General features: G+C 44.7%; 1 protein-coding gene and 1 long non-coding RNA gene across 2 annotated transcripts in view; both read right to left on the bottom strand.

Annotated features, from left to right (window-relative positions):
* The window catches only part of LOC144612492 (uncharacterized), a 43132-nt gene extending 33207 nt beyond the window's left edge, over window positions 1-9925 (bottom strand). Inside the window, exon 1 of the long non-coding RNA XR_013549677.1 lies at window positions 9832-9925. This is a non-coding gene — a long non-coding RNA (uncharacterized LOC144612492). The remainder of the gene's footprint in view (window positions 1-9831) is intronic.
* LOC144612494 (uncharacterized) overlaps window positions 1-12017 on the bottom strand; it is a 671985-nt gene that overhangs the window by 498884 nt on the left and 161084 nt on the right. The gene's annotated exons all lie outside the window — the stretch shown is intronic.

The raw sequence follows: 12017 nt of genomic DNA, 5'->3' as shown, positions 1-12017 counted from the left end.
CCGGATAACACATAATGATGAGACGGAATATAGGAAGGAAATTGAGAACTTCTTGTCCTGGTGTTTAGATAAGAACCTTTCTCTAATGTCAGCAAGACGAAGGAGTTAGTAATAGACTTAAGGCAGCGAAGCAGTCCACATACCCCAGTTTGCATTGAAGGTGCCGAAGTAGAGAGAGGTAAAAAATCTCAATCTCCGAGGAATCAATATCACCAACAACTTCTCCTTGAACACCCATATTGAAGCAATGATCAATTAAAGCACACCAACGCATGAGACGGCTTAGGACGTTTGGAATGTCCCCTACAATTCTCACCAACTTTACAGATGCACCATAGAATGTATTTTATCAGGATGCATCACGACTTGATTTGTGAACAGCTCCTTCCAAGACCGCAAGAAATTGCAGCAAATCGTGGACGCAGCCCAGACCATCACACAAACCAACCTCTCTTCAATTGACTCCATTCATACCTCACGATGCTTCAGCAAGACCAGCAACATTATCAAGGACAAGTCGCACCCTGGTAATTCCCTCTGCTCCCCTCTCCTTTCAGGCAAAAATAAAGTAGTGTGAGAACGCACACCACTAGACTCAGGGACAGTTTCTTCCCAGCTGTTATCAGGGAACTGCTGTATCATCCTCACAACTAGAGAGCAGTGATGAAATACTATCTACCTGTTTGGAGACCCTCGGGCTATCGTTGATTGAACTTCGCTGGCTTTAACTTGCGCGAAAGGTTATTCCCTTAGCATGCATCTCTATACACTGTAATTGGCTTGATTTAACCAGGTATTCTCTATCTGCTGACCAGTTAGCTCGGAACAGTAGCTATTCACTGTACCTCGGTACAAGTGACAATAAAATAAACTTAACTATTAAATTGTTCTCCTCTCACCTTAAGCAAATGCCTTTCAGATTTCCTACTCTGTGGAAAAATATCTGTGCATTTTCCCTGTCTCTTTGCCCCCATGATTTTATACATCTCGAAGATACACACAAAATGCCGCAGTAACTCAGCGGGCAGGCTCAATCTCTGGAGAGAAGGAATTGGTGACGTTTCAGCCTGTTCCGCTGAGTTTGTCCAGCATTTTGGTTTAAACCAGCATCTGCAGTCCTTCCTACACATCTTATACATCTCTATAGGATCACCCTTCAATTTCAATATTCAAATTCATTTATTACCACATATACCTAGGTACAGTATAATGTTTCGTTTTGCTCATATCCCAGTAAAATCATGCAGCAGACCTCACCTCGGCAGTACACAAGTGTCGCCGTGTTTATCAAACAGTTCTAACTGCTGCATGTGCCCCCCCCCCCCGGCCCCGCTGGGTCCCCTTTCGTTCTCGGCGACCAACGCTGGGTCCATCTTCGTTATCTGTGATCATCCCTGGGTGCCCCTATGTCCTCGCCATACCTCTGCCGGGCCCCAATGTTCTCGGCTACCTCCCCTGGATTCCCCTTTGTTCTCGGTGACCTCTGCCCGGTCCCATCTGTGATCTCGGTGCCCCCCCCCCCCCCGCCAAGTCTAAACTCTAAAGGTTTGTTGTAAGTTAAGATGGGGAATAAGTTGGATAAGAGTGACAGGGGAACGCCCGTGCAACACATGTGTTATAATAAAGATTTTAGAATATTAAGTTATAAGTTAACCAAACATTTGGGTGACGAGTCTGGGCCAGTTGGAGGAACATGGGATGTAGAAACTGTTAAAAGGGCAGAAATGTCAATTTGGGAAAAAGATGCAGGAAAGAAATGGAAAAAAATAATTAAAGAATGGAAGAGTGAGGCAGAAAAGAAGAGGGAGGAGTTGAGAGAGAGGAGTTGGATGGATAATGCATGTGAGAAGGGGATTGAGTTGAAAAATAAGGATGGAACTATGAAAGAATCGAAGGTGCTCCAGATTGAGTGTCAGTGGGCAGAAAATAAAAGAACTACAAAAAAGAGCGTGCTCGGAGCATTGATAAAAAGAGCTCAGAACCAAAACAATTAGTAGTTAAGAAAAAACCTGGTACCAGTAAATCCTCCAGAGACCCTATGTCTGACATGACGACCCTTTTTGCTAGTGGTGATGAGGAGGGTCCCACATGAAGGAGACCTCCTCCATATACCCCACCAGTAGGCGCTAGTGCCCTTATTGAAATACAGGCACCATTAGTGGCTCCCTTATACCCAAAAATTCCAACGGGGAAGCCAGGGGAGAAGTAAGGGCACGAGACCAAGAAGATGCATGTGCGGGAATAGAATCCGAAGAAGAGGAGGGTAGGAAAGACAGGGGAAAAGCGGAGGCAGCGATATCAAATGACCGGTGGCATACTTTTCGGTCAGGTTAGATGCAGTAGCTCGCGGATACCCCCATGCACCCAGATCTTGCCTGGATTACACGCTTGTGTAGCTGCATTAATGAATGCGGGCCAAACCAAATACCTCACCCAGGCACGATTGGGAAGGTATGAGTTTCCGCTTTTAAATAATCCTAACCTGACATTTATAATTAATCCATTAGTATTTTTGATACAGCCACTGGAGTATTGACGATTTCAAAACCCCCTCTCAGCAAACAAACTGAACTTTTTGTGCCAACTCATGTATGCATTCTAGCAAGGACAAATGTATCAACATCTGTATAGACTCCAGGTAAGCAATCGGAGTAGCCCATGATTTTGGAGCGCTATGGCAACACCGAGGATTTCTCACTTCTGTGGGAACACCAATTAAGAATGTCCTATTCGTCAGTAACCTCCTCAAGGCTCTTCTGCCGAAACAATTGGCCATTATAAAATGTAACGCCCATACAGGGGGAGACGATCCCGTCTCCAAGGGAAATGCCTATGCAGATCAGGTAGACAAGGATGCAGCCTGTAGATCACATAACCTGGTACCCCCAGGATGTACAGTACTAGTAAATAGAACGGTCTTGCCAGACATGAGGGAGGTTCAGGAATTACAGAGGGACGCCGCTGCACATGAGAAACAACTCTGGAAACAAGAGGGATGCACCATTGATTCCACCACGGGACATTGGCTCACCCCTCTTGGGCAAGTCTGTGTACCTGATGCATTCTTACCCACCCTTCTAACCTATATCCACTCCCTTACACATGCTGGAAAGAAGGGAATGATTAGGATGATGAAGGAAACGTGGTGGCATCCAAAATTTGTCAGGGGCCCTAAAGTAAGCTTCCAAATGTAGGATTTGCCAGAAATCTAACCCAGGCAAACCTAATAAAGTACCCTCCGGGGTGACACCGATGCCAGCACGACCGTTTGAATGTATTCAGATTGATTTTATTGAAATGCCATAGGCCCATTGCTATAAATATTGCTTAGTGATATTGGATTTGTTTAGTAAGTGGATTGCAGCTCTACCAACCACTAATAATACTGTTGAAATTACTGTGACATTGTTGTTAAGAGACATTATTCAGAAATTCGGGGCTGCCTACTGTTATAACTTCTGATAATGGTCCACATTTTATTACAACTTTCAAAGAATTATGTGCTTATTTTAACACCAGCCAACAGTTTCACTGTGTATATTACATCCAAGCTTCAGGTATGGTTGAGAGAACCAACGGAGCCCTTAAGAATAAGATGACAAAGTTAATGGGAGAAATGGGGTAGATGTGGATTAAGGTATCACCTTTAGCTTTGTTTGAAATGTGGGTAATTTCCCATAGTAGACAATAGACAATAGGTGCAGGAGTAGGCCATTCAGCCCTTCGAGCCAGCACCACCATTCAATGTGATCACGGCTGATCATTCTCAATCAGTAGCCCGTTCCTGCCTACTCCCGATACCACCTGACTCCGCTATCCCTAAGAGCTCTCTCTAGCAATCTCTTGAAAGCATTCAGAGAACTGGCCTCCACTGCCTTCTGAGGCAGAGAATTCCACAGATTTACAACTCTCTGACTGAAAAGGTTTTTCCTCGTCTCTGTTCTAAATGGCCTAACCCTTATTCATAAACTGTGGCCCCTGGTTCTGGGCTCCCCCAACAATGGGAACATGTTTCCTGCCTCTAACGTGTCCAACTCCTTAATAAACTTATATGGTTCAAGATCCCCTCTCATCCTTCTAAATTCCAGTTTATACAAGCCTAGTCGCTCCTGTCTTTCAGCATGCGGCGGTCCCGCCATTCCTGGAATTAACCTAGTAAACCTGCGCTGCACGCCCTCAGTGGCAAGAATGTGCTTCCTCAAATTTGGAGACAAAGACTGCGTACGGTGCTCCAGGTGCGGTCTCGCTGGGGTTATGTGCAGCTGTAAAGGGACCTCTTTGCTCCAGTACTCGGCTCCTCTTGTTATGGGGGCCAGCATTCCATTGGCTTTCCTCACAGCCTGCTGGATCTGCATGCTTCCTTTCGGTGACTGATGCACCGGATCTCGTTGTGCGTCCCCTTTTCCTAGTTGGACACCATTCGGATGGTGATCTGCCTTCCTATTCTTACCACCAAAGTGGATAACTTTACACTTATCCACATTAAACTGCATCTGCCATGCATCCGCCCACTCACCCAACCTGTCCAAGTCACCCTGCAACCTCATAGCATCTTCCTCACAGTTCACACTGCAACCCAGCTTTGTGCCATCTGCAAATTTGCTAATGTTACTTTTAATCCCTTCATAGTGTAACAAGTTATCCCCAGCAGAGATTATCTATGGTAAACCCCCGATAACTCCTTGGGGAGCTAGCAGACCATGTGAAGGAACCCTAGATATGCACGCACTGAATGATGAGACAATAACCTATGTTCAGCAACTAACATATTCTGTCAGCATTACACTTACAAGTAAAAGTTTCCAGAGGCTGCTGCCTAACGGAGACGCAGGAGAAAAGGTCCATGTGCTGCGGACCACGGGCTACGTGCTGATACGAAATTGGGATCAGAAAAAGTTAGGTGAACGCTGGAAAGGGGTGTACCAAGTACTACTCACAACACAGACCGCCGTTAAAGTCGAAAACAACCCTCGCTGGATACACCTGACCGATTGCAAGCATATTGGAAAATTGAAAGATAAAATATGAGACTGTTGATTCTTTTTGCGATCCTGGGACTGGCCCATAGGGGCTGGACTGGAGGGGAAATGTATTTTTGTCCTTGAGTTATAAGTTTGCTTTCGACAGCAATATCAGTGCTGGGTGTGTACCCAAGTTCCCCATACCAGTGGGGAAGGGATACCTCTCTTACCCATTCCCTTTAATCTTACAGAGGTCCGAACTGCTTACTGTTTTCATAATGTCATCCAGGGTAGTGGCTGTGTAAGTGGAAGCCAATATTGTACAGGTCCCGATAATACAAAGGTGTATGTCCCTGGATCGAGGGTAAGAAACAAATCTATTTTTGCAAGATGGTATACACCACCATTTGGACCACGCTGGAAGATGAATGAGGCCAGAGTGGGGAACATACCACGACTTAAATTGGCCATTCACCCTCAGTGACTAGAGAATGCCATTTGCCATTGTCACATGGAGGATTTTGGATGATTGCCTTTCCCTTTTATGGCTCGCCCGCATCTCACGCAAAATGATTAACATGGCCTCTGCAATGGAAAAGTTGGCAAATTCCACAGCAGATGCATTTGTGGATGCTCAGAAAGCCACCTCCTCTTTGACAGCTGAGGTAGTAGCTCTCCGTACCGTGGCATTGCAGATCCGTATGGCATTAGACTCCATTTTCGCAGCAAAAGGGGGGACCTCTGCAGTAGTAGGACAAGAGTGCTGTACCTACATCACCGATGAATCCTCTAACATCACTGACCTAGCTGCCCACATTTCTCAAGAAGTAAATAGGATCATGAAGGTTGGGGAAGAAATGCACCATTATAATGACATGGGTGTCCTCTGGGGTGCATGGCCATTTAGTTTCTTTGGAAACCTCTGGGGAACCATCTTACATTATGGGTCGATTCTGTTGCTAGTTGTTGTTCTATTGTTTATGATTAAATGTACCCAATCTCTCTGTGCTTCACAAGGACTTTAATGTTATCATGAGATGATAAAAGGAGGGAATGAAAAAGTTAATGGGTATTAACTTTGCATGGTGGGATGCTTGGCCATTGTCTGCAAACCTGTTTGTATGCTTGTGGAGCTTCTATATTGCTGTAAATGAAGGAATGCTAATTGCGCATAAGGATGTGTCTGGTAGCTGAAACTTACAATCCCTGGAAACCACTGAAATAATAAAATGGTAGAATGAATGAACAGGATGAGCCTGAACTTTGGGTCCTGAATAGCTGATGTTTGCAAAGTTGCACCAGGCACGATATGACCATGTGATCCTAAAGCCTATAGAGTGGTACATCCTGTTATCCCTGGGAAATATGTCCGTGAAAGACGATGGACAATGCTCTCGTTAAGATTAGGATGTGGTTAATTGTTGACTATTTGTGGGAGTGTAAAAATAGGACCTTATGTGGTATAATAAGGGTCCTTACCTTCGACTAATGACTTATTGTGTAAAATAGTATATGTCTTTAGGGTGACAAGTATATTGTGTTCTAATACAATGTGATTGATTTAAAGGAAATGTTGTGTTAAACATTCTTGCTGCAAATTCCGTATAAAACTGCTGCAAAAATGCTGTATCTTTGAGTGGAAGCAAGGGGAGTGCTGAATGTGGTCATACACCCTTAGCACTGCCCCCCCACTCCCGTCTGACGATAATTAAAGCTTTGCTTGGTTTACCTTTAACTGTTTATGTTGTTGTCTGTTTTAAGAAACAAACTTTAACAAGCCCAACATGGATCCCAAGAAGCGCACCATTCACAGGCCTCCAGTAGGTAAAGCAATCATACATCGTCACTCGGCTTCCAGCAATCAAGCCAATTCTGCATTCAGTTAGTCATCTCGCTGAGGACACCATAAGATCTAACCTACCACAGGGAATCTTATAGGCTGAAATCTGTATAGACTATGTCTCTGCTCTGCTGTCACCAAACTTCTCAGGTACTTCTTCAAAAAAGCCATTCAAATTCGTGAAAGATGGCCTACAAAGCCAAAACAATGGTGACTATCCCCAATATCTGTCTTTTCAAATACACATACATCTTACCACTTTATATCCTCTCCCATAACTGTCTTACCACAAACATTAGGCTTACTAATCTATAGTTTATGCTTCTCGTGGTTCCCAGTCTTGAGTTTTCAGGTTTTTCTTTGCAACACATCTCAAACAGAAGCACAGCATTATCTACCCTCAAATGTTCCGCACTTCACCGACGGTTAACGATGATTCACATATCTCAGCCAGGGCTCCTACAATTTACTCTCGGCCTTTCAACAACGGCCTTAGAGACATCTAATCACAGGCCCCAAAGATTTACGTATCTTCATACAGTTAACGACATCCAGCACCACCTCGACTGTAATACAACTGCAATCAAGACTTCAAGTCTTTCCCCTTGGTAAAGACAGAGGAGGAATTATAATTGAAGACCTTGCCCATCTCCTGCAGCTCTACACACAGGTGATCATTGAGGATATCCTTTCACTCTCCAGTTATCCCTTTTCCTTTAATATACTTGGAAAATATATTTACCTTCTCCTTAATTATGTGCCACCTTGTGCACGTTTTTTGCCCTACTGATTTTGTTCTTAAGTATGCTAAAGTATCCAAGTATTCCCTATTTTGGCCTTTCAGTTATCTCTCACACTTCTACCAGGAAAGCATTGATCCGAGCAGCCTATACCTAACCCATGTCTCCTTTTCCCTAACCAGAGCCTCAATTTCTCTCATCATCAAGGGTTCCTTACTTGTCCTTCACTGGCAACATGCATATCTTGAAATCTCACTATCACAATTTAAAGACTTCCCCTTTCAGATGCCCCTTTGCCCACATACAACTTACTCCAATCACTGTTCCTATCTCATACTGTCACCACCCAATTTAGAATTTTATATTGAAGGCCAGAACTGTTCTTTTACACAGGGTTTCAAAGCTAATTGAATTGTCGTGATTGGTCGCAAAGTGCTCGTCCACTGGCAGCTCAGTTTGAACTGTCTGAATTCTACTTTGGATTATGTCTCCCAGCCAATCTGTTTAAACCCTCCTTTGCAGAACTTTCAATACTGGCCACACGGATGGATGTTAGTCTCCTTCCAGTTCAGGTTCCTCGTCTACAGGTCACCTCTCTCCCCGAAAAGATCCAAATTGTTCAAATATCTGACTATCCGAACCTTGCACCAACTCCTCAGTCATGCATTCATTTTAACTGGACGTGCATGAATGTCACGTACCGAAGTACTGTGAAACGCTTGGATTTGCATGTAATCCAAAAGGATCAGATATACCACACACAGATACAATCGGTTGAAACTCAAGAACAGACGGAGTAAAGGTTAAGATACAGAGTGCAGAATGTAGTTCACAGCGAAGGTATTTATTCACAAAATTCTGGAGTAACTCAGCAGGTCAGGCAGCATCTCGGGAGAGAAGGAATGGGTGACATTTCGGTTCGAGACCCTTCTTCAGACTGATCGTAGTGCATCTGTCCCTTACGCAAAGTGCAATGTCCTTGATGCTGTATACGTAAATAGTTAAAAAGGAAGATGGGAGAACAAGAATACATCCCTAGCTTCTGAAGAAGAGTCTCGACCCGAAAGGTCACCAATTCTTTCTCTCCAGACATGTTGCCTCTTCCGCTGTTTTATTCCAGCATTTTGTGTCTACCCTAGCTTCCGCGAGGTTCGTTCACAAATTTGATAAAAGCGTGGAAGCTCTTGAATCAGGTGCTATGTTATCTCCAGATATCCAATATAAAATTTGGATGATTGTTAGTTTTGAGATAATCTGATAATTTTGTTCCAAGTATTAGCGATTTTAGCCTTTCAGTTATCTGCCAAAATTGTGATCACTTGACTATACATTTCTACCCCCGCAACTGGATTTAAACCAGTATTTGTGTAGGTGGAGACATTACATTTCATATTTAATCATGATACGGGCAAGTTAACGTATGTTGGAGGGATAAATAAAACCAGGATATTCATCCTGAATGACAGGGCCTATAGACCGCTGAGAAACACCCGTACAAATCCATAGATCCCTAAAGTCAGCAGTGCACACGAAGACAACATTTAGCATTCTTGTCATCAGCTGCAGCATCGAATACAACTGCAGGGAGGCCTTGTTACAAATTTATAGGAAGTTGAGTAAGCCTTAATGTGGAGGAGTGTGCGCAATTCTGATCTCCATACTGTGGGAAGGATCCCTTTGCACTGGAGGAGGTAGAGGAGATTTATCAGGATATTGCTCGGAAATGAATATTTGCAAATATCAGCTGAGACTGGAGTGATTTAAGTGGTCTTCCTTGAAGCTGGGGCAGACAAGCAGTGATCTGATAGATCTACAGAATACTATGAGAAGCAGCGTTGATGGAAAAATAGTTTTCCCCATAGTTAACACCAGGGTACATCGATTTAATGCGTGGACCGTGAGGTTTACAGGATGATCTTTCAGGAAGAATCTTTCAGCAGCAATGACGGCAGCTGGGACACACGGCCTGAGGTGGTGAGGTGGTGTTGAAGGCAGCTACTCTGTCACAACATTGTAGGAGCATCTAGGTGTCCATTCGAAATGCAAATGGATTCTAGGCGACAGACTACTAGTGCTCAGTAATCGGATTAATGCAGAGAAATTGCCAGGTTGCAGACGGGTCAAAGGCTAATTTCTGCATCCACCCAGCTGTGACGGTGCTGTCCCTGGAGATGTCTACTCTCTGTGTTCACCCCTATCCCTAGTCCCACTTCCATGTGAACCTCATTTCTTGCATCAGGTGTACACAACTGTCAGGGCAACATATCCATTTCACGGAAGGCTCACAAACCTTTTTGTTTTGTTGATGTAGAGGTCACTGAATCACCTCCACAGTCACCACCTTCAGCCATGATGTCATCAGGCGTTCACAAACTATGTAGCTCTGAAATAAACAATTTTTACAGAACCATCAGGTGACAATTGAATATGAGGGAAGACATTGCCTTGTGAAGCAACAAACAGCATTTCAGTGCAGCGGTGGTGTTGAAAACTCCCTATCCAAACAAGTTATACCCCTGCAAATTAACATAAAAGCAGGAGTAGTCCACCTAGCTCTTCATGTCCGACCTGTCATCCATAAGACTTTGTCTGATCTATCCAAGGCAGCAATTTATCATTGTGCCAGATCCCTGAAGATTTCAAACCCCCTGATCACCGTATCACTATTCCAGACCAAACACGATCAGTCCCCAACATCCACACCTCACCTGTTCCAGGCCAAATCACTGGATGAATTTGAGAGTTAGATAGAGCTCTGGGGGCTAGTGGAATAAAGGGATATGGGGAGCAGTTGGGCACAGGTTATTGATTGTGGATGATCAGCCATGATCACAATGAAGGGCCAAATGGCCTCCTCCTGCACCTATATTCTATGTTTCTAACCCTCGACAAATGCTTCCACACCACCATCTTACCCATTGCCAAATCCCCACTAGCTAGAACGGGAAATAAATCATTTTATGGGCCAACGGCAAACGTCCCAACTCTACTGGAAACTGTAGTCCCCACTGCTCCCATGGCACATTCCAACACATCTCTGGAGTGTCCACTCCAGAATAGGATTATATCCCAGGCCTGGACTCTGCAGGGTCTCCATGATGTCAGGTATCTGTCTGCAATAACCACCACCAGTCCCACTTCACAGGAGAATAATCCGTCTCATCTCGACAGGACGCTGCCCAAACCCGCCCAAAGGTTCACAGTACGGCGTTCCCGGGAGGGAGCTGGAGACGTCAGGGGCGAGGAGTGGCCCAGTAGGTGGGTGAACTGGGTTCATGCCTACAGCGCCTTCAGGATAGATGGAGGCGCCCTGTGGGACACAAAGATGGTTAAGGACAGGGAGGTCTGTTCACAGGAACTGAACCAGCACATCAAGCCCGAGGGCAGACCGGATTTAGACTTTGAAAATGGCAATGCCTGCATGTGCAATATATGCTAAAACAATTTCACTGTGCAGTTGCACATTGAATTACCGAACTGTTGACCAAACATCTGTTGTTCTCAGCACTCAGCTCTCCAACTGATTCATCCTCAACAAACAGGGATTACCGTTGCTATCTTGCAGACATTCTCTATTATCATAGCTGAAAGATACAACTCTGCATTAAATGGCACTACGTCTGGTCCTGAACTATCCCAGCTGTGGACAGGTGATCTCTCCCTCCCTTTAAACAATCTCTCGCAATCTAAATCAAACATATTTGGTTATCTTAACGATGTGCGTGATCTGGTCAAGTACAAATGACTGCCATTTTTCATACAGTGTAATAAAGACAATGTGTATTTACATTATTGATTAAAATAGTAAATGCAGAAAACAGTGGAAGTGCAATGGTGGATGATCCATTATCAGAACTGGGACCGTAATCAAATGCTGCTCAAACTGCTGAGTGTTTCCAGCATGGTCCCACCCACCTTCGACCCATACCAGTTTGCCTACAGAGCAAATAGGTCTACAGGGGATGCCATCGACACTGCTCTTCACACTGCACTGACCCACCTTGAACACCAGGGGAGCTATGTGAGGATGCTCTTCCTCGACTTCAGCTCTGCCTTTAACACGGTCATCCCGAGCAGACTGGTCACCAAACTTTCTGACCTTGGATTTTCCCAAACCATCTGCCAATGGATCAAGGACTTCCTGACCAACCGCCCCCCAAACCGTCAAAATAGGCCCTCACCTCTCCTCCACCATTACACTGAGCACCGGCTCACCACAGGGCTGTGTGTTGAGCCCCATCCTTTACTCCCTCTACACTCACGACTGCGCCCCCACTCATCCCACCAACACCATCATCAAGTTCGCGGATGACACGACTGTGGTTGGACTCATCTCAGGAGGAGATGAGACAGCCTACAGGGATGAAATCCAAAGGCTGGCAGCATGGTGTTCAGTGAACAATCTTGTCCTGAACTCCTCCAAAACAAAGGAACTCATAATAGACTTCAGGAAAACCAGTGCAGAATACGACCCAC

The sequence above is a fragment of the Rhinoraja longicauda genome, unplaced genomic scaffold (genome assembly GCF_053455715.1).
Source record: "Rhinoraja longicauda isolate Sanriku21f unplaced genomic scaffold, sRhiLon1.1 Scf000046, whole genome shotgun sequence".
Classification (NCBI taxonomy): Eukaryota; Metazoa; Chordata; class Chondrichthyes; order Rajiformes; family Arhynchobatidae; genus Rhinoraja; species Rhinoraja longicauda.
Note: the sequence above shows the minus strand (reverse complement) of the source record. Positions and strands in the feature narration are given on the sequence as shown.